Below are 23585 nucleotides of genomic sequence, written 5' to 3'. Positions count from 1 at the left end.
TGTATATTGATTCAGATTTCAATCTAATGTTCATTCTAAGAAATTAACATCAAGATCTGTTTTCACCATTGAAAGATGAGCCATAGTTTGGAAAAGTATAAAGCAATCTTGTATTGCAAACTCTACTATAGAGGTATAGTATGTTGTGTGTGAGACCTTGACCTTTATAGACTCGTAGATAAAAGTACGAGCGATATCCTTAATCAGGGGTAATTTCATCATTTCCTTAGTAAGCTCCTAAAAGTAAGTTTTAAACAATATTAAGGCCTAAGTAGGACTAAGGCATAAATTAATGATGAAAATATGGGTAAAATGATGAAGGAAACAAAAATGGTGATGATTTTCATAGTAAGAGCAAAATGGTCATTTTTCACCTCGGGTCAAAATTTTTAAGTTTTCATGAACTCGAACATTTCTAGACCATTATGGACCTTGTCCTAGTGTTAAAGGAATAAAAAGATTGCATAAAGGATTGAAGGAGAACAAGCTAATTTGTGGAGGGGCATTTTGGTAATTTAAGTGGAGTGGATAAGCATGGGCTATAAATATCTCTTTCTTTCAGTAGCTTATTCATTCTCCAGCAACTTTTCTTCTTCTTCTTCTTCTCTTTCACGTTACTTCCAACCTCTATGGGAGCTTGATATGAACCTCCATAACCTCCCTCAAAATAACTCCACTTTTCATGCTTGTGGTGCACCCTTTCATAAACCCTTGTGCTCTTCCACTATCTCACTTTAAAACCCTTGAAAAATCCTACTTCCATATTCTCTCTCACTAGCTAGGTGTTTAGAGAGAGAAAGAGTGAGCTTTTATAATAGCTTGGAGAATTGTTGGAAATAATTTCAAAGTTACAAAGCTATTAAGGTGAGTAGTAAATTAGAGTTGAATTTTTAGTGTTAAGAATGGCTAGAGATTTGACTTGTGAATAGTTTGTAGTTAAGGTTGCAAATTCACTTTGGATTGATTAAGATAGTGGAAATGGATAGCCATTTAATGGCACTTGGAAACTAGTAGGTGATAGCTTGTAGAACTTGTAATTATGAGAATTGAGTTAATTGTGATGATAATGTGATGATAGGTTCCAACGAAGCCCCATCGTCCCATTTAGACCATTAGGGAAGTTAGAATTGACTAAAGGTTCAACAAAATACCGGTGAGTGGACTTGCATTTCAAACTTGTTTTGGGAATGTGAATGTATTTGCACAAGATATTTGAATGATTTTATCCAATTTTTCTTTGAAAATGTGTGCCAGGGAACAAGCCTTGATTAAATGTTTTTGATATTGTGAGATGTGAGATGTGTATAAGGATGAATCCATATGGTTTATATTATGTTGGTATGTATGTATATATCTTATGAATATGTGTTGTGTATTGATGAATGATGTTGGGTGATGATGTTGAGTGTGCGAGTAGGGAGTGCACACATGATGACAGTGTATTTATATGTAAATGTGTGTGTTATAGAAAGCTCATGAATATGGTTTATGGATGTAATGCATGTGAAATTTGGCATGATGAATCTTGAGAATTTCCCATTTTCTTGCAAATTGATGTTTATTACAACACCAAATGGATTTTTAGTTCAAAAGAGGTCCCTTTAACACTTAGGTGCCCTGCTTCTTGTTGCAGCAAGAAAGCACTCTCACTCCAGCGAGAAACATTCATTCTGTTTTGGCAGCCAACAACTTGCTGCAGCGAGAAACTCTCGAGTTTTAGTGCAGTACTTTCACTTCGATGAAGATTTTGATCACATTCCTAATCGAACTGGGAAAAGTGGTAAACAAAAAAGTTGTATCCCTACCTCTTAGCTTTCTAATGGTCTAAAAATCAGGTCAATTGGACATCTGTAGTGAGATATATGATAGAAAAACTGAAATATATGCAAACTCACACTGTTTTCTCACTGCAGCGAGAAACTTTCTGTTCTGGCCACCCAAATCTCATTGGAGCGAGAATAAACTTTGTTGCAGTGAGAAACTTGCTACCTTGCTTCATTTTGACATACTTTTCATCCATTTAACTTCACGGATTGATTATGGGTTTTTGCAGCATTATGAGATTATTAATCAGAGTTTGAAATGAGGGGTTTTTAGTAAGAAACTAATTCAATTGCATTGTTTTTGAAAAAGTGCATCATGATTTCAAAATTCTTCCTATTGATTGCTTGTTCCCTTCTTATGTTCACCCACTGGGTTATACTCACCGTTTTCAACTTCATGTGTTCAGATCAAGGGGCAGCTGGTAACTAGGTTGAGGTGCCCTTGTAGATTCGTTTCCTTGGTAGGTATCTCGGCATTCAGTAGCCGTACATCACTTGGGTCTCTCCGCTAGAAATCGAGTCTCCTTTTTTTTATGTATAGATGAACCTGATGTAAATTATTTAGACATATGTTTTAGACAATACATGTATACTTGATTGGTAATGCCACTACAAGTTGGCAATGCTTAGTATTAATTTGATTCGAAGTTATGAAATGTGACTTAGCAACCTTTGATGGAATGATGAACAGGTCATATTAATAAGCTTGCTTGGGCTTAGTGGACTACGTCCATTAGGCCCATACTCCAGTCATGGCCTGAATTTGGGTCGTGACATTGCGGCTGGTGAAGCACCAAAGGAAGCTATATGGCTCCATAAGTTCCTTATGGACCGGTGGCTAACTCAAAAGAATCGTAAAATCATAGAGCAGCAAAACTTATTGAGAGGAAGAATCATCTCATTCAAGAAATCATACAACGTGGAGAAGTACTTGTGAAGAAAATTCTAACAGAGTAGAACCTCACTGATCCATTCACAAAGACTTTAACACAAAAGAGTTTTGATGGTCACTTAGAAGGTCTTGGAATGAAGGATATGTCATGCTTGCTTTAAGGTAAGTGGGAGATTGTTAGGAATTTGAGAATATGGTACCTTGGAAAGTAAGTATATTCTCATGTTTAATTTCATTTAATTTATTTGTAATGAAAGTATATTTTGATAATAAGACAAAGAGATTGTTTTAAGTAAGCATTCATTGTCTAGTTATTAAGGTACCATGATTCTATTAAGATATTAAAATACATTTGTATGAAGAGTCATACATAAGAGACGTGTATTTTAATTGAATTTAAAAATTGTTCACAGCTATAAAATGAAATTGATCACTTTATTATGTTAAGCCTGTAATGTCTAGATTACTTCTAATGAAACTAATGTGATTCACTTCATGGGAATGATGAGTCTTAAATCATCAAAATGGCTGACTTTGACTAATGACACTATAACATGAACTAGAATCATGTGAGAATCAAATTTAAGTTTAACCGTTACTTAAATATTGATCTCACACTTATGTTTCCTTATAGTAGAACCGAAATCCTTATGGATAATGCACTCGTGTTTAATCCCCGTATAATCTTTGATATACCATCAACATGATCATCATAAAGTGTTGATCTAGACTCCGTATGTTGAGATTATAATCGAGATGAACATTTGAAAACATATATCCAAATAGTGGAATTCATAACATTAACATCACTTCTAGTGATTTCGAGGAAGACTGGTGATTAATTTAGGCCTAGTGGATTGATGAATTAGCTACTCATCACATCTAGATAATTAAAAGATTAGATCTAGAGTATTAAATCACTAATTGGATGAAATTTGAGACTAAGGGACAAAATTGACATAGAGAGTAAAACGGTAATTTCACATTTTATCATTGGATGGTTATGAGGGTTCACAGTATAAGATTTGGGATTGAACAACTAATAATTAAAATCAAGTATTGAATCATTTCTTATAATTATAGTTAATCCAAGAGTGCAACCATGAATCTATGGTGAAGTGATTTCATAGTTAATAAACTTGAATTACCTTAATGAGATTAAAAATAATTCTAAGTTTATTGGAGCTTGGAATATTTATGTCCAAATAAATTTCCCACTTAGCTTCATATAATTCAACTTGTTTAAGTTGGAATGCATGTTTTATTTTATTAATTAAATTGTGTACAGAACTAGTAGCTTTAACATGTTTTGTCATAATTTAAACAAGAAAAAATGTTTGTCTTAATTTAGACAAGAAAACATATTGTCTTAATTTAGACAAGAAAACATGTTTTGTCTTAATTTAGACAAGAAAACATATTGTCTTAATTTAGACAAGAAAACATGTTTGTCTTAATTTAGACAAGAAAATATGTTTTGTCTAAATTTAGACAAGAAAATATATTTTATCTTAATCTAGACAAGAAAACATGTTTCTCTCAATATAGACAAGATAGCATGTTTTGTCTTAACTAAAGACAAGAGTTGTCTTAAATTAAGATAATGCTAGGAGGATTCTTGCAAAATGAATATAGACATTCGTGTTGATAAAAAAAAGATTCCATATTTGACTATCACTCTTTTATTTATTGTTAATTCTTTTTAAATAAAGATGGATACTAATAAAATAAGTGTTATTATTCAACAAGGAGTTTTATTTTACCAATAACTCTAAATGATAATTAAAGAATAAAATTATTTATTCTTTAATTTTAATTTTGATAATTATGGAGCATGTTTGATGCTTTCATAACTTTAAATGGATGGTCAAGATTGATTCAAAGGTAATTGATTTTGATTAAACTTTTGAGCCAAGAGTTTTAATAAAAAGAGAAGAGATTAGAAGAAAAAAAAACATACGTATCTTTCTTGAAAAAGTTTTCAGCTGTCACTTATTTCCTCATCCTCTTCCTAACTTTGCCATACTTATCTTCCTCTCTCCCATTCTTGGCTAAATTTTTTTGAAAGAAGAATAGACATTAATTTTTAAGATAACAAGAAAGAAAAATCAGCTGCCATCTTGTAATCTAGCATTTCACACCTTGTACACTCAAGGTCCAAGTTGAAAAGCATTCTTAAAGAATAAGTGATAAACTTATTTGGTCGAGAAATCAATCATTGGTGTAGTGGTGTCTGGAAATAAGAATCTCAAAATAAAAGGTACGTATTATCTTCCTCAATAGATTCTTATTTTTTAGGATGTGATTATGTTGCAATAAGAATGATGTGTTTTTCTACTTGTGTAATTGGAATGCTGACATCCTTTACAAAAGAAATTTTTTGAAATCAAAGCTTTAGACAATATCATCAATCCACTTAAATCCAACTCTATCCTAATTTTGATGATTATTTTATGAATCTTGCTAGGGTACACAAGAGATATATAGAAACAAATTTGGTGCTAAATTGGGAAAATGTCACTTTATGGTGCAATAAGGTTTTGTCCTTGGGCACAAGATCTCTAGTAGCGGTGTAAAGCCTAACCTTATAAAATATTTGTCATGACATACATGTGATGGATAGCATGTTTGCATGCTAGGAGAGTCTCGAAAAATTACAAAAGTCGGTATTGTACCTAGAGGTACAACAAAGTTGATTTAAGCCTCGAACTAGATCGAATAGAGATTTTAGGGTGAGATTCAAAATTTTACAGTCAAGGAATAACTTAAAATGGTGATTCGGAGTTCGAGGATTAATTTGGAGTCAAATCGAAATTTTCACTATCTAGGGGCAAAATGGTAATTTACCACCTGAGGATAAAAATTAGAATATTGGAAGAATTGTTTGATCAATATTGATCACATTTCACTCATTGGAGTATAATTTGTGGTTGATAAGTGAAAAAGTTATAATTTCGGTATTTTTGGAGTATAGGGGCAAAATGGTAATTTTGCCATCCAAGTGGCAAAATAGTAATTTTCCACCACCAGGACACTTGTCCAGCTCATGGTCTTCCCTTATCCTCATTTTGACCTTTGACTAATCATGTGGTGGAGAATGGAAGCATAATTATTAAAGTATAAAAAGAAAAATGGACTAATAAGCATGTGACACGTGTCAAGCTTAAAATATTTTATTATTTAGCTTAAAAGTAAGCATAAATCAGCCTATTATCTCTCCAAATATTCGGCCAAGCAAGGAAAAGAAGGAAACAAAGGAAGAACAAAACCTAGATGGAGAATTTCAAGAGAAAAAGTCTGGAAACTCAAGGAAAACAAGTGAAAAAGGTAAGATTTTTCAATTTAAACTTGAAATCTATTTTCCTTAAGCACTTCGCTTTATTTTCCATGGTTAAATTACATATTTTCATGATGAATTCATGGCTGCTCAAAATGGGTATGGAGACAGAAAGATGTTGGATTGAATTGATTTTAAGATATGTTAGTATTTTTAGTTAGTTTAGCATATTTAGAAGCAAAACAACAAGAAAAAAAATCCATTTTCCCCATGAATCTTCATTGGCCGAATCTTCCTTGATGTGTGTGGGTGATGGATTGTTATTATTTCAAGAGAAATGGCTTAGAAAATGATGAATAATGGTGAGAAAATTAAGTAGGAAAAATCACGGTGTTAGTGCACTGTAATGGCTAAATTTTTCCATGAAGAAATGGGAGGGTTTTGATGCTGAAATTGGTGTTATTTGAATAATGTTTGGTGAATTGAGGTATTAGAAAAGAAATGGAGTAATTTGGGATTCAATTGGACATGTTAGTAATTAATCGAGTGATAAGATGAATTTGGCCGGTACCAAAATTTAGATGGTTACTCGTGCATTTTGCATTCCATATCATGCATTAGTAGTCTAAATTAGTTTAATTTTGATTTAATATCAATGTAGTAAGTTTCTCGATTTTGTATTGTGTCAAGGTGGTGAGTCCTCCGATAAAGGTAACGAAATTGCACCCAAGGACCAGTTGTTTGAGTACTTCAGAAATCTTCACTCTAGACATTGTGAGTAAAGTTACTGTCATTTTAATTATCTAGGTGGCTTTTAGATGATTTCATGAATTCTATGGGAAAAATGGATTTAAAAAGGTAAATTTTCATGTTTTATGAATAAATGTGTTTCAATGAAATTAATTTATAAATTGTTTTGAAATTAATAATGATTTTGAAAAATAGAGTACACGGAGACTGCTATTTGTTGCAATTTTATTGTTTAAATTGATTGGCTTATGATAAATCGAGCATGATTGGCTAGTTGGCAATTGTATTAAAATATGGATTGTTTGTTTGCTTTAAAAGGCTGTGAATTACAATAATTGCCATATCATATTATTGAATTTTATTAATTGGTGGGTTAATTATTAGATTACTGGAGTAGGTAGGTTTCGTGGACCAGCCTATGAGAGGGGCACCGTAACCCCATTTATATGTGCTCACATCAGTTGTAGAGGCGCGTAGGATAGCTCTTGAGGTGATATTTGAGTTCACTTCACGCAGAACCACCACGTGACGGTGAACTCAGCCAACGTCAAGGAACGGCTGTGTTTTTCTCAAACTAAAAATATGTTTTTCTCAAATTTATTTTTAACAGCCTTGGCGGTCTTGGTAGGATGCCTCTGCCAAGGTGTCCCCGAGGATGGATTTATGGCACAAGCCTAGTTTTTATGAGATTCATAAACCTCGTTACGCATTTTGAATGAAATGTGTTCTAATGTTGTGACCCAGTTTACTATGGTTTACTTTATCGTCTCCATGTACTCAACTCTAGATGTTTATGATGATGTCTGTTTACTCATTAGGATTTTATAATCTCACCACCCTCATTTCCATCCATTTCAGGCTCAAATTAGACTATAGATAGCTGATCTGATCGAGGACTACTGTGGGATTTGCATTCTCTAAACTGTAGGTTCACAGTCCTCTTTACTTTTGGTTATTCGGGGGCCCACTGGTTATTGTAAATTAAATTAAATACTCTGGGTTATTGTATTACAGTATGTATGAATTTATTTTGCTTTTGCACTACAAAAATTATCTACGTATAGTTCTAAAAATATTGTTTAATAAGAAAATAGAATATTTTACTTAATATTTGTTTTATTTTCTTATTATATCCAAATAATCATAATTTCGTTTTAAATGGAGGTTTTAGACTTTTAAACTTATTTTTAATCATGAATTATGTGTTTTGTACTTGTATTCTATATTTTAGCTGGTTTTAAAATTTATAGAAAAAAAATGACCAAAATACCCCTATGGGAAGAAAATTATTATTTTATTTATTTTAAGTTGGAAACAGTTTAAAATCTTTTAGAACATGATATTTGGCAACGGTTGCTCATAGGGAAAATGAGAAACTAATATTAAGCTTTGCGGGGTTTCGGGTTGACAATCTCGGTAATGAGTGTCTACAGGAACACCGCGACGATTGTCACAGGCTCGAGGGGAGTACCGGGTCGTGACTATTCAATTGGTATTAGAGCTTTTGATTTTAAAGATCGAAGTTTTTGGTTTTAAAGTTGTTTTAAAAATTTTACAGTGTTAGTGTGGCCTCGGATTAAGTTAGGTTAGGTTGAATAGAATGCATGCATCTGCATATAGAGTCTAAGGTTGATTAAATTTGCCTTGTTCCCTTGTATAGATTACTATGCCTCCTCGATGCGGATGCCCACCTCTCACTAGATCGGTTGAGAGGGGAAGAGGTCATTCTTAACGTCGTCAACTAGATGCAGTAAAGAAGGAATCGGCTGCATCCACCATTCGTGCAGCATTTACTACTGAGCAAGCCGAGACTCCTCCACATTCTCCACATCCTCCGCCACCTACTAGTATTCCCGCCATGCCTACTAAAGTAGCACAGGCTTTGACAGCTTTCTTTACTGCAATGGCTGGTCAAGCTCAAACTGGTCAGGTTCCACCTATAATGCCTCAAACTACTCCTTTAGTTTCGCCAGTACAGGATGTGTCTATTTCTAAGAAGCTGAAGAAGGTTAGGCAACTTGGTTGCATGTCTTTCAAGGGTGAGTTGGATGCCACCGTGGCAAAAGACTGGATTAATCAGGTTTTGGAGACTCTCTCTGACATGTGATTAAATGACGATATGAAGCTAATAGTGGCTACGAGATTACTAAAGAAGAGGGCTCGTACATGGTGGAATTTAGTAAAATCTCGTTCCACTACTCCTCCGACCTGGTCAGACTTTTTAAGAGAATTTTATGGTCAGTATTTCACTTATTTTCATCAGAAAGAAAAGAAGAGAGAATTTCTGAGTTTGAGACAGGGGAATTTTACTGTAGAGGAGTACGAAGCTCGTTTTAACGAGCTGATGTTATATGTACCGGATCTGGTGAAATCTGAGCAGGATCAAACCAATTATTTTGAGGAAGGGCTCTGTAATGAGATTAGAGAGCGGATGACAGCGACTGGTAGGGAGCCACATAAGAAGGTGGTACAAATGGCATTAAGGGCCGATAAGCTTGCAAATGAGAATATGAGAATACGAGCTGAGTTTGCAAAGAGAAAAAGTTCGAGTGTATCTTCTAGTCAACCACCAAAGAGAGGTAAGGACTCAACGGCTTCAAGGAGCACTACTTCTATTTCAGTGACATCTCCTCGACCTCCATTTCTACAATCACAGCAGAAACCTTCGAGGTTTAGCAGATTTGCTATGACTGGTTTTGAGAAGAGTTTCGGAGGTCTTGATAGATGCAAAAATTATGAAAAAAGTCATTTTGGGCTGTGTAAAGGGCCAGCAAGATGTTTTCAATGTGGACAGACAGGTCACATTAGGAGTGATTGTCCATAATTGGGACGATGTATAGCAGCTGCTCCATCTCCACCAACTCGTATGGATATACAAAGGAGAGATCCTTCTGGGTTATCACCGAGGCAAGGAGTAGCTATACAGTCTGGTGTAGAGAGTAACACCCTAGCATATCTACCTTCGAGATCATAGACTCATACTTCGACAAGAATTTTCGATGTGAAGGAAGATAAGGCACGGGTCTGACCTGGAGCAGTGACAAGTACTATGTCTTTATTTGATAAAGATGCTTATGTTTTAATAGATTCTAGCTTAGATAGGTTTTATGTGAGTATAGCATTTGCATCAATTGCTGATAGAAACATGTGACCATTAGAGGAGGAAATTGTAATTCACACCCCTTTAGGAGGAAAGCTAGTTAGAAACAGTTGTTATAGAGATTGTGGAGTAATTGTTGGTGAAGAAGAATTTAGGGGTGACTTGATTCCTTTAGAGATCCAAGATTTTGATTTGATATTCGGTATGGACTGCTTAACTACACTTCGGGCGAATGTGGATTGTTTTAGGAAAGAAGTTGTTCTTCAGAATACAGAAGGAGCAGAGATTGTATTTGCAGGAGAACGTCGAGTATTACCGTCCTGTGTAATCGTAACCATCAAAGCTTTGAAATTAGTGCAGAAAGAGCATCCGGCTTAGTTGGCTCACGTGATCGATACTTCAAAAGGGGAACCTAAGTTAGAGGATGTCCCAATAGTAAGTGAGTTTCCTGATGTATTTCCTGATGAGTTACCAGGACTACCTCTTGATCGAGAGCTTGAGTTCCTTATTGATTTACTTTTGGGTACCACACCTATTTCTATCCCTCCATATAGAATGGCTCCGGCAAAGTTGAAGGAACTGAAGGTCCAGCTGCAAGATTTGGTGGATAAGGGTTTTATTCGCCCTAGCACTTCTCTTTGGTGAGCACCAGTCCTATTTGTAAAGAAAAAGGATGGCACTCTTCGGTTATGTATTGATTATCGTCAGCTGAACCGAGTGACCATCAAGAGTAAATACCCTTTACCCCAGATTGATGATCTTTTTGATCAATTACGAGGTGCTATGTTGTTCTTTAAGATAGATTTGAGATCTGGGTACTATCAGTTGAAGATTAAGGAGCAAGATGTACCCAAGACTGCCTTCAGGACGCGTTATGGCCATCATGAGTTTCTAGTGATGCCATTTGGTTTGACTAATGCCCCAGCAGTTTTTATGGATCTTATGAACAGGGTGTTCCATCCATACTTAGATAAGTTCGTGATAGTATTCATAGATGACATCCTGGTTTTTTCGAAGAATGATGAACATGTTGTCCATTTGCGAATTGTGTTGCAAACTGTGCGTGAGAGACAACTCTATGCCAAGTTCTCTAAATGCGAGTTCTGGTTAAAGGAAGTGGTTTTCTTGGGACATGTTGTGTCTGGAGCTGGAATTTATGTCGATCCCAAGAAGATTGAGGCAATCTTACAATGGGAGCAACCAAGAACGGTAACTGAGATTCGCAGTTTTCTTGGCTTAGCTTGTTATTATCAGAGATTTGTTCAGGGATTTTCATTGATAGCAGCTTCTCTAACTCGTTTGACTCGTAAATAAGTTAAGTTTGAATGGGATGATGTTTGTGAGAATCGATTTTAGGAGCTAAAGAACCGGTTAACCTCTGCTCCCGTCTTAACACTTCCTGTTAATTGAAAAGAATTTATGGTATATAGTGATGCATCTAAGTTGGGATTAGGGTGTGTATTAATGCAGGATGAGAAAGTAATAGCTTATGCTTCCCGGTAGTTGAAGAGGCATGAGACGAATTACCCTACTCATGACTTGAAGTTAGCAGCAGTAGTCTTCGTATTGAAGATTTGGAGAAATTATTTATATAGTGAGCATTGTCGGATTTTTACTGATCATAAAAGCTTGAAATATTTGCTCACCCAGAAAGAGCTTAACTTGAGACAGAGACGATGGTTGGAGTTGATTAAGGATTACGACTTGGTGATTGATTATCATTCTAAAAAAGCAAATGTTGTAGCGAATGCCTTAAGTCGTAAATCCTCATCGTCGTTAGCAACACTTCGGAGTTCTTATTTTTCGATGTTACTTGAGATGAAATCTATAGGGATCCAGTTGAATAATGGTGAGGATGGAACCCTACTTGCTAGTTTCGTTGTGAAACCTTCATTGTTGAATTAGATCAGAGAATTGTAGAAATTCAATGATTGGTCGAAGCAGGAAGTTCAAAAGCTGCAAGATAGAGAAACTAGTGAGTTTAGACTCAGCGATGATCGTACTTTGATGCTTAGAGACCGAATTTGTGTCCCTAAGGATGATCAACTGAGACGAGCTATTTTGGAAGAAGCTCATTCTTTCGCCTACACTTTACATCCCGGAAGCACCAAGATGTATCGGACTATTAAAAAAAGTTATTGGTGGCCGAGTATGAAATGAGACATAGCAGAGTTTGTAGCGAAATGTCTCACATGCCAACAGATCAAGGCAAAGCATCAAAAACCGTCAGGTACTCTTCATCCTTTACCGATTCTTGAATGGAAGTGGGAACACGTGACTATGGACTTTGTATTGGGTTTACCGCGGACACAGAGTGGGAAGGATGCTATTTGGGTGATTATGGATAGACTGACTAAGTCCGTTCATTTCTTGGCTATCCATAGCACGTATTCTAATGAGAAATTGGTGAAGCTTTATATAGATGAGGCTGTGAGATTACATAGAGTTTTAGTTTCTATTGTGTCAAATCGAGACCCTCGATGTACTTCTCGATTTTGGCTGAAATTTCAAGAAGCTCTCGGAACTAAATTGAGATTTAGTACTGCTTTTCATCTGCAGACTAATGGTCAATCTGAGAGAACTATTCAGACCTCGGAGGATATGTTACGGACTTGTGTCATTGACTTTATTGGTTGGGACAGACACTTGCCATTGGTGGAGTTCGCGTATAATAACAATTTTCAGTCTAGTATTGGGATGGCACCATACGAGGCTTTGTATGGAAGGAAGTGCCGAATTCCACTCTGTTGGGATGAAGTGGGAAAGAGGAAATTGTTTAATGTGGAATTGATTAATCTGACAAATGATAAGGTCAAGGTTATCCGAGAGCGGTTAAAGACAACTCAAGATAGGCAGAAGAATTATTCTGATAGACGAAGGAAATATTTGAAGTTTGAAGTTGAGGATAAAGTTTTTCTTAAGGTTTCTCCTTGGAAAGGTAATAATTTGAAAATTTTGAAGTATTAAATCTTATTTGATTAAACTATTGTGATAATTTATGGTATTTATTGATAATGGAAGGTGTGATTGGATTCTCGAAGCGGGGAATCTGAGATACATTGGACCCTTTCGTATCGTTGAAAGGATTGGACCAGTGGCTTACAAACTTGAATTACCCCTGGAGTTAGATCGGATTCATAATGTCTTCCACGTCTCAATGTTGAAAAAGTATGTTCCCGATCCCTCTCACATTTTAGAGACACCACCGATTGAGTTGCATGAAGATTTGAAGTTCGAGGTACAACCCGTACATTTTCTAGATCGAAAGGATCAAGTGCTAAGGAACAAGAGCATTCCAATGGTGAAAATATTGTGGAAAAATGCTCGAATGGAAGAGATGACGTGGGAAGTCAAGCACCAGATGAGAAACCAATATCCACATCTTTTCTTGGAATCTGGTAAGTGAAATTTTGAGGTCAAAATTTTATTTTAAAGGGGGTAGTGCTGTAAAGCCTGACCTTATAAAATATTTGTCATCACATACATGTGATGGATAGCATGTTTGCATGCTAGGAGAGTGTCGAAAAATTTACAAAAGTCGGTATTGTACCTAAAGGTACAACAAAGTTCATTTAAGCCTCGAACTAGATCGAATAGAGATTTTAGGGTGAAATTCAAAAGTTTACAGTCAAGGAATGATTTAAAATGGTGATTCAAAATTCGAGGATTAATTTGGAGTCAAATCGGAATTTTCACTATCTAGGGGCAAAATAGTAATTTTGACACCTGAGGATAAAAATTGGAATATTGGAGGAAGTTTTTGATGAAGATTGATCACATTTGACTCATTGGAGTATAATTTGAGGTTAATAAGTGAAAAAGTTGTAATTTCGGTATTTTTGGAACATAGAGGAAAAATGATAATTTTGCCACCCCAGGGGCAAAACAGTAATTTTCCACCACCAGGACACTTGTCCAGCGCATTGTCTTCCCTTATCCTCATTTTGACCTTTGACTAATCATGTGGTGGAGAATGCAAGCATAATTATTAAAGTATAAAAAGAAAAATGGACTAATAAGCATGTGACACGTGTCAAGCTTAGAATATTTTATTATTTAGCTTAAAAATCAGCATAAATTAGCCTATTATCTCTCCAAATATTCGGCCAAGCAAGGAAAAAAAGGAAACAAAGGAAGAACAAAACCTAGGTGGAGAATTTCAAGAGAAAAAAGTGTGAAAAATCAAGGAAAACAAGTGAAAAAGGTAGGATTTTTCAATTTAAATTTGAAATCTATTTTCCTTAAGCATTTCTCCTTATTTTCCACGGTTAAATTACATGTTTTCATGATGAATTCATGGCTAGTCAAAATGGGCATGGAGACAGAAAGATGTTGGATTGAATTGATTTTAAGATATGTTAATGTTTTTAGTTAGTTTAGCATATTTAAAAGCAAAACAACAAGAAAAGAATCCATTTTCCCCATCAATCTTCATTGGTCAGATCTTCCTTGATGGGTGTGGGTGATGGATTGTTATTATTTCAAGAGAAATGGCTTAGAAAATGATGAATGATGCTGAGAAAAATTAAGTAGGAAAAATCATGGTGTTAGTGCACTATAATGGCCGAATTTTTCCATGAAGAAATGGGAGGGTTTTGATGCTGAAATTGGTGTTATTTGAATAATGTTTGGTGAATTGAAGTAGTAGAAAAGAAATGGAGTAATTTGGGATTAAATTGGATGCGTTAGTAATTAATCGGGTGATAAGACAAATTTGGCCGGTACCAAAATTTAGATGGTTACTCGTGCATTTTGCATTCCATATCATGCATTAGTAGTCTAAATTAGTTTAATTTCGATTTAGTACCAATGTAGTGAGTTTCTCAATTTTGTACTATGTCAAGGTGGTAAGTCCTCCGATAAAGGCAAGGAAATTGTACTCGAGGACCAATAGTCTGAGTACTTCAGAAATCTTCACTCTAAACATTGTGAGTAAACTTACTGTCATTTTAATTATCTAGGGTGGCTTTTAGATGAGTTCATGAATTCTATGGGAAAATTGGCTTTAAAAAGGTAAATTTTCATGTTTTATGAATAAATGTGTTTCAATGGAATTAATTTATAAATTGTTTTGAAATTAATAATGATTTTGAAAAATAGAGTACACGGAGACTGCTATTTGTTGCAATTTGATTGTTTAAATTGATTGGCTTATGATAAATCGAGCATGATTGGCTGGTTGGCAATTGTATTGAAATATGGATTGTTTGTTTGCTTTAAAAGGCTGTGAATTACAATAATTGCCATATCATTTTATTTAATTTTATTAATTGGTGGGATAATTATTAGCTTACTGTAGTAGGCGGGTTCCGTGGACCAGCCTATGAGAGGGGCACCATAACTCCGTTTATATGTGCTCACCTCGGTTGTAGAGACGCGTAGGATAGCTCCTGAGGTGATATTTGAGTTCACTTCACGCCGAACCACCACATGATGGTGAACTCAGCCAACGCCAAGGAACAGTTGTGTTTTTCTCAAACTAAAAATATGTTTATGTGTGTACGAAATTTATTTTTAACAGCCTTGGCGGTCTTGGTAGGATGCCTCGGCCAAGGTGTCCCCGAGGATGGATTTATGGCACAAGCATAGTTTTTATGAGATTCATAAGCCTCGTTACGTATTTTGAATGAAATGTGTTCTAATCTTGTGACCTTGTTTACGATGATTTACTTTATCGTCTCCATGTACTCAACTCTAGATGTTTATGATGATGTCTGTTTACTCACTGGGATTTTATAATCTCACCACCCTCTTTTCCATCCATTTCAGGCTCAGATTAGACTGTAGATAGCTGATCTCATCGAGGATTACTGTGGGATTTGCATTCTCTAAACTGTAGGTTCACAGTCCTATTTACTTTTGGTTATTTGGGGGCCCACTGGTTATTGTAAATTAAATTAAATACTCTGGCTTATTGTATTACAATATGTATGAATTTATTTTGCTTTTGCCCTACAAAAATTATCTACGTATAATTCTAAAAATATTGTTTAATAAGAAAATAGAATATTTTACTTAATATTTGTTTTATTTTCTTATTATATCCAAATAATCATAATTTCTTTTTAAATGGAGCTTTTAGACTTTTAAACTTATTTTTAATCATGAATTATGTGTTTTGTACTTGTATTCTATATTTTAGCTGGTTTCCAAATTTTGAAAAAAAATGACCAAAATACCCATGTGGGAAGAAAATTATTATTTTATTTGTTTTAAGTTGGAAACAGTTTAAAATCTTTTGGAACATGATATTTGGCAACGGTTGCTCACAGGGGAAATGAGAAACTGATATTAAGTCTTGCGGAGTTTCGGGTTGACATTCTGGGTAAGGAGTGTCTATCAGGACACCGCGGCGGTTGTCACGGGCTCGAGGGGAGTACCGGGTCGTGATAAGCGGTATTGAGGTAGACAAAGCCAAAATTGAAGCAACTAAGAAGCTGCCAACTCCAATAAATGTTAAAGGTATTATAAGTTTTCATTGTCATGCTAATTTTTATTGAAGATTAATTAACGACTTTTCAAAAATTTCTAAACCACTTTGCAATTTGTTGGACAAAATGTGCCATTTAAATTTGATAATGACTGTCTTGTTGCTTTTGATGAATTAAAGAAAAGATTAATTTATGCACCTAGCATAATTAGTCTCGATTGGACTCTCCCTTTTGAACTAATATGTGATGCAAGTGATTATGCAGTGGGAGCTGTTTTAGGACAAAGGAAAGATAAAGTCTTTCATTCCATCTATTATGCTAGCAAGACTCTGAATGAAACACAGAAAAATTATACCACAACAAAAAATGAGCTTTTGGCTGTAGTTTTTGCTTTTGACTAATTTTGCTCCTATCTCGTTGGGACAAAGGTGATAGTTTACATTAACCATTGAGCTATCAAATATTTGATTACCAAGAAGGATGCTCAGCCAAGATTGATAAGGTGGATTCTTTTGTTACAAGAATTTGATCTAGAGATTTGTAACAGAAAAGGGACAAAAAACCAAGTGGTATACCATTTTTCAAGGTTGGAGAATGAAGCTAAAAGTGAGGATTCAACCTTGATCAAGGAGACTGTCACGACCTAGAACTCCCATCGGGCCCATGACAACCGCCGCGACGTCCAGATAGGCACTCATTACCCGAAATGCCAATCTGAACCCCGCAAGGCTTAACATTCGCTTCGCATCTCCTCGGTGAGCGACAGTTATTAAATCTCGCATTTCAAGAAGTCATAAGTCGTTTTCAAATCAAAACAATAATATATTATTTTCTGGCTCACAAGGGCATTTTTGTCATTTTTCTTCAAAAATACCGAAACCCACTAAAAACATGGTGTAAAAGCTAAATATATTCGTACGTATTTTAAAACAGATAACTGAAGTATAAAATTACTTTTACAGTAACACTTGGGCCTCCAACAAACCAATAAGGTGCAAGTCTGTGAACTTACAATTTTGTCGATGCAAGGCTAATTGAAGTCCTTGATGCAATCGGCTATCTACCGGTTATCCCAAGCCTAAAATGTGGGGAATTAAGGGTGGTGAGATTATAAAATCCCAGTGAGTAAACAGATACCATCTAAACCATCTAAAGTCGAGTAAATGGAGACAAGTAAGATATTCCATTCCAGTATGTTTTTCATAACATCAATAATCAATTTACTCAAATAATCAACTTGGCTTATGTATTTCACAATAATTTCTTGGCTCCTGCCAAAATCATTCCCGGGAAGGCCTTGGCCTAGGCATCTGATCGAGACCGCCAAGGCTGTTCAGTGTAGTACACACATGAACATATTTTTTTTACATTTGAAAATCTAGCCATACCTTGGCTTTGGCTAAGTCTAACTCTCACGCAGTGGTCCACGTGAAGTGCACTCAAATCTTTACCTCCAGAGACACCCTCCACACGGCTCTCCGATCGAGGTAAGGTATATTCGATTCTGTGCCCCCCTCTTTTAGGCAGGTCCATAGAACCTCCACTGCAGGAATTATGGATTATTTTATCTACCATTTGATTTATAAAATCTTTATCTGCATGACATGGCAATTTCTCACAACCTAGCCTCTCAAGGCTGAATACACAGTACAAATAATTCTAACACCAAAAATCAGTTTAGCCATTCATGCTCATATATTGTCATAAGCCATTCAATTTAAACACAATTTATATCCCAACAAATAAACAATCTCCAATTACTCTATTTTTCCAAAATCATCATTTAATTTCTAAAAATTTATAAAATCACATTTATTCAAAAAGCATAACAATTTACCATTTAAACCCATTTTACCATAAAATCTCAAAATTTAATAAAAACTACTCTAGATAATTAAGCCGATAGTAAGTTTACTCACAGTATCAGGAGTAGAAAAACTACTAGTCCCGGTCTTTGGTGTAATCTCTTTATCCTTATCAAATAACTCACCACCTATACATTACACATGACACAAAATTCAATAATTTGTGTCAATTTGTTATAAACTATTTCGAGCCCTCTAAATCTAAATGAATGCATGGAATGCTCGATCAACTGCTTAAACGCGATGTTGACCTAATTCAACCTATCACCCGATTAAATTACTAACGTGTCCAATTTAATCCCAAATTACTCCATTTCTTTTCTAATACCTCAATTCACCAAACATTATTCAAATAACACCAAAATATCATGAAATATCATCAATTTCAGCCACAATATCCTCCCTAGAAAATTTGGCCAATGAAGAACACATAAGGTGTCAAACCCTGTTCTATAAAATAATTACGACATCATTTACATGCTTAATAGAATATTTGCATATTTAGGAAGTTCGAGGAATCGTTAAAAGATGATATTGCCCCTAATGGTACCATTTAGTCGATTAAGCCTCGAACTAGTTCAAATAGAAATTATAAGGTGAAATTAAGAGTTTCACAGTTCAGGGATGACTTAAAATAGTAATTTAGAGTTCGAGGATCAATTTGGAGTTAAACCAGAATTTTCACTATCTAGGGGCAAAATGATCATTTGCCACTTGGGGACAAAATGGAAATTTTTAGAAAAGATTTTTTTGGCCCCATTTGACTTATTGGAATATGATTTGAGTATTGGAGTATGATTTGAAGTTTAGAAGTGAAAATTTTAAATTTCGGTATAATTTAGAGTATAGGGGCGAAATGATAATTTTGCCACCTCGGGGGCAAATCGAAAAATTTTCACCCATGACACTTGTCAAGATCAAGGGATTTTATTCATCATGGAAATTGATAAACTTGAGAAATGTGTGATGGAGAATTAAAGAATTAAAAGTCAAATATTTAAAATTTGAACCAATAGAAATGCCATGTGTCATGTTTTCATTATTTTATTATTTCTTTATAAAAAGGCAAAAAAATCAGCCCATTTCTCCCATAGTGATCAGCCAAACCAGAAGAGAAGAGAAACCAAGGAAGAACAAACCCTAGGTGAGAAAAATCAAAGAGAAAGTGTTGGAATTCAAGGATTTGATTAAGCAAAGGTAAAATTTCTTCAATTTTGCTAGTGATTTACCTTACCCATGCATTTTCCCTTAATTTCCATGGTTAAACTACATGTTTTCATGATGAATTCATGGCTGGTCAAAATGGGTATGGAGAGAGAATGATCTTGGATTGGTTTGATTTTTAGGTATCTTAGTGTTTTTAGGTGATTAATGATGTGTAGCATGAAAACAAGTGAAGAAAACCACCAAAGGTTTGGTGCCCATCAATAGTCGAATTCTCTAAGTGAATAATGAAAAAGAATGGGATGTTATTCTAGGTGATTTGATTAAGAAATAATAGTTTTTGGTGTAGGAATTAATGAATTATGGAGAGAAAATTAAGTAGGACAAATCACGGAGTTAGTGTACCATTGTTGGCCCAAAGTTCCAAAAAGAAAAGTGAAGATAAATTTTGCCTAATTGTGTGTTAATTAGTTGTGCTTGGTGAATTGAGGGATTGGAAAAGAAATGGAGCAAGTTGAAGTGAAATTGGACGCATTGGCTAATTTATCGGATGAAAAATCGACTTAGGCTAATACCGGGTCTAGATGGCTACCCGTGCATTTTTCATTTCATATCATGCATATATATTGAGCCTGAAATAGCTTATGACTGTTAGATACAATTTAATTGGAATATGTGTCATGGATTATGGCTAGGTGGTGCGCCATTGGATACGGGTAAATGATTGTACCCGCAAACTGAAAATAGGAGTATTTCTACTCCTAATACTGTGAGTGAACTTATTATTGTCTTAATTATCTAGAGTAGTTTTATACAATCGTGTGATTTTATAAAAAATGGGTTTAAATGGTAAATTGCTATGTTTTACGAGAAATTGTGATTTTATAAATTTTCTGAAAAATTGAATACTGGTTCTAAATATAGAGTAATTGGAGACTACCTGCTTGTATTATAAATTGTGTTTTAAATTATATGGCTTATAACAATATGTGAGCATGAATGGCAAAGTCAGTATTTGTATCAAAATTATATATACTATGTATTCAGCCTTAAGAGGCTAGATTACGATAAATTGCCATGTCATGTAGATAAGGATTTTATAAATCAGGTAGTAGAAAAAATAAAGATTAGCTACTGCAGTGGCGGAGTTCCGTGGACTAGCCTATTAGAGGGGCACGGTAAACTCCTTTATATTCTCACCTAGGTCGTCGAGGCGCGTAGGGTATCTCCTGAGGAGGGCTTTTTGAGTGCACTTCACGTGGACCACCACGTGAGAGTGAGACTCAGCCAACACCAAGGCATGGCTAGAATTTCGGATGTAAAGATATTTAATAGCCTTGGTGGTCTCGGTCAGATGCCTAGGCCAAGGCATCCCCGGGAATGATTTTGGCAGAAGCCAAGTTTTGTGAGATATATAAGCCATGTTGATTAATTGAGTAAACTGAATATTCATGTTATGAAACATATATTGGAAAAGAATATTTTAATTCGTCTCAATTTAGTCACCTTTAGATAGTTTAGATGGTGTCTATTTACTCATTGGGATTATGTAATCATAATCTCACCCCTCTTCCTATCCTTTTTTCAGGCTCAGGATAGTTTGTTGATAGTTGATTAAGGCGAGAATTAATCTCGGAGTTGCATCCTAGAAAGTAAGGGTTCGTAGCCCTACACCTTCTTGGTCAGTTGGGGGCCCACGTGTTACTGTAAAAGTAATTTTATACTTCAGTTATCTGATTTAAAGTATGTATGAACATATTTATCTTTCACACCATGTTTTTGGTGGGTTTTGGTATTTTTGAAGAAAAATGACGAAAATGCCCTTATGAGCCAAAAAAAATAATATTTTATTATTTTGATTTGGAAACGACTTATGATTTCTTGAAATGTGAGATTTAATAACTGTCGCTCACAAAGGAGATACGAAAGCTGATGCTAAGCCTTGCAGGGTTTCGATCGGCATTCGGGGTAATGAGTGCCTATCGAGACATCACGGCGGTTGTCACTGGCCCGATGGGAGTTTCGGGTCGTGACAATTTAAGTGGTATCAGAGCATGGTTTAAAGATCAGAGATTTTGATTTTAAAGCTTTGGATTTTAAAGTTTTCGATTTTAAAGTTGTTTTAAGAAATCCACACTAACACTGTGTGGCCCTGAGTTAGGTTAAGTCAAGTTAGATTGAATAGGATGAGATGAATTTGAAAATATCTATTTTATTTATTATATGTGATAAGCACAAAAGGATATAAATGGTTATGGAAATTGGGACGTAAGCTTGAAGGGAAACCAAACGGTTGAGGATGATTAGTGTAGTAACCTTAAATATAGATGAATAACATTCATCAAGTAAACTCCAATAGCCATGGTGCCGCGGTGCTAAGAACATTTCATGTTTAGGACACATGAATAAAATGAGACGGATATAAAGTTGAATTCATGAGTTGACCTAAGGTCATTGAACTTGATTCTAAGTTTTGGTAATTGGAGTTTTAAGGTTTTGGAAGGTATCGATATGAATGAGTAAAAGCTGAAATGAGTTAAAGGCGTTCCCTACGGGGGAAGTAAAAGGTCTGAGGTTCGATACTTGGTGTATGTGATCCTGTAGGGCCGGAAAGCCAAGGGGATCGATACAGATATAACAATACCTTGGAGTGGGCCCTAGATGGGGAGGCCACATAGGTGGGCCCCAAAGAGAATGCCCCATAAATGGCTAAGTTATGGGTTAAGTGATCACATGTTGTGAGACATAAGTTTAAGATAGATATCCCTAAGGAAATACTCAAGAGAAGTTCTGTCATGGATCTTGTAAAAGCAAGCACTAAGTTATGTGATTATAAAAAGGAAGCTATAAGCTGAGAGTGATATTAGTATTAATATTGAAAAGTACTTGAGGAGAATCTAGTTTTAAGTCTTGCAATTTCAAGTACAATTTGTAAATTGGTTAAGGAATAATGATGTTATATTCGTATGAAAGAGTGGAACTTTATTAAGGAAGCATATGGAAAAGCATAAGAGAATATATTAGTTTGACTTACTATAAGAGGCCAAAAGTTGGATGGCCATGAGTGGCTTGTAGGTAACCCAAGAACGTATAGGTAACTGTGCAAGGGAGCTATGATCGATAGATAAGGGTAGAACTTTAATGATGAGACAGTGTTCATTGCGTTAGACCTTGAAATATAAAATATGGATATGTATCCACCTTATGAATACTCTGATCTGAGAAATTCGAAAGACTTATCGCAATAAGAAAACATTAAAGCTTAAGAAGCAAATGGCTATACATTCAAGTTAGACTCATGGCTGACATGTCACATAAGTATGAGGATGGGATACAAAGCAATATAGAGGCATGAAAGATGATTAAGGACAAACGGATGACTCCGAGGAATTGTGATACTGCATCGTATTCAATGATCAAATCAAGGTAGATCTTGGAAGCATAAATGGGATTATAAGGCATATACACATATGTGGGGTTGATATTGTGATCAACTAAAATGAAGAATGATTTTTAGTGAATTAAGATTCAAACTTAATATATGATGAGTGATGTAGGTAGTACAATGATAAGAAATTTTATCAGAAATTGAACTATGTGAACATAAAAGACTCTGGGAAATAGTCAAGGAGATAATATCAAGGAAATGTGATCTATAGCATGGTTAAGCCGTACGAGATGGATTAATATGATTAAGAAGATTGATATTTCATACCTGTGAGATAAACAGGAAGTATGTGCAAATAATGTAAGAAAATACCCCACCTTTTCTTTGAGTTTGATAAGTGAAATTTTAAGGACAAAATTTTATTTTAAGGGGGGTGGTGTTGTCAAACCCTGTTCTATAAAATAATTACGACATCATTTACATGCTCAATAGAATGTTTGCATATTTAGGAAGTTCGTGGAATCGTTAAAAGACGATATTTCCCTTAATGGTACCATTAAGTCGATTAAGCCTCGAACTAGTTCAAATAGGTATTTTAAGGTGAAATTAAGAGTTTCACAGTTCAGGGATGACTCAAAATGGTAATTCGGAGTTCGAGGATCAATTTGGAGTCAAATCAGAATTTTCACTATCTAGGAGCAAAATGGCCATTTGCCACTTGGGGACAAAATAGAAATTTTAAAAAAAGATTTTTTGGCTCCATTTGACTTATTGGAGTATGATTTGAAGTTTAGAAGTGAAAAATTTTAATTTCGGTATAATTTGGAGTATAGGGGTGAAATAGTAATTTTGCCACCTCGAGGGTAAATCGGTAAATTTTCACCCTCGACACTTG

The sequence above is a fragment of the Theobroma cacao genome, chromosome 4 (genome assembly GCF_000208745.1).
Source record: "Theobroma cacao cultivar B97-61/B2 chromosome 4, Criollo_cocoa_genome_V2, whole genome shotgun sequence".
Classification (NCBI taxonomy): Eukaryota; Viridiplantae; Streptophyta; class Magnoliopsida; order Malvales; family Malvaceae; genus Theobroma; species Theobroma cacao.
The sequence above is the reverse complement of the archived record's forward strand: the minus strand, read 5'-3'. Positions refer to the sequence as shown.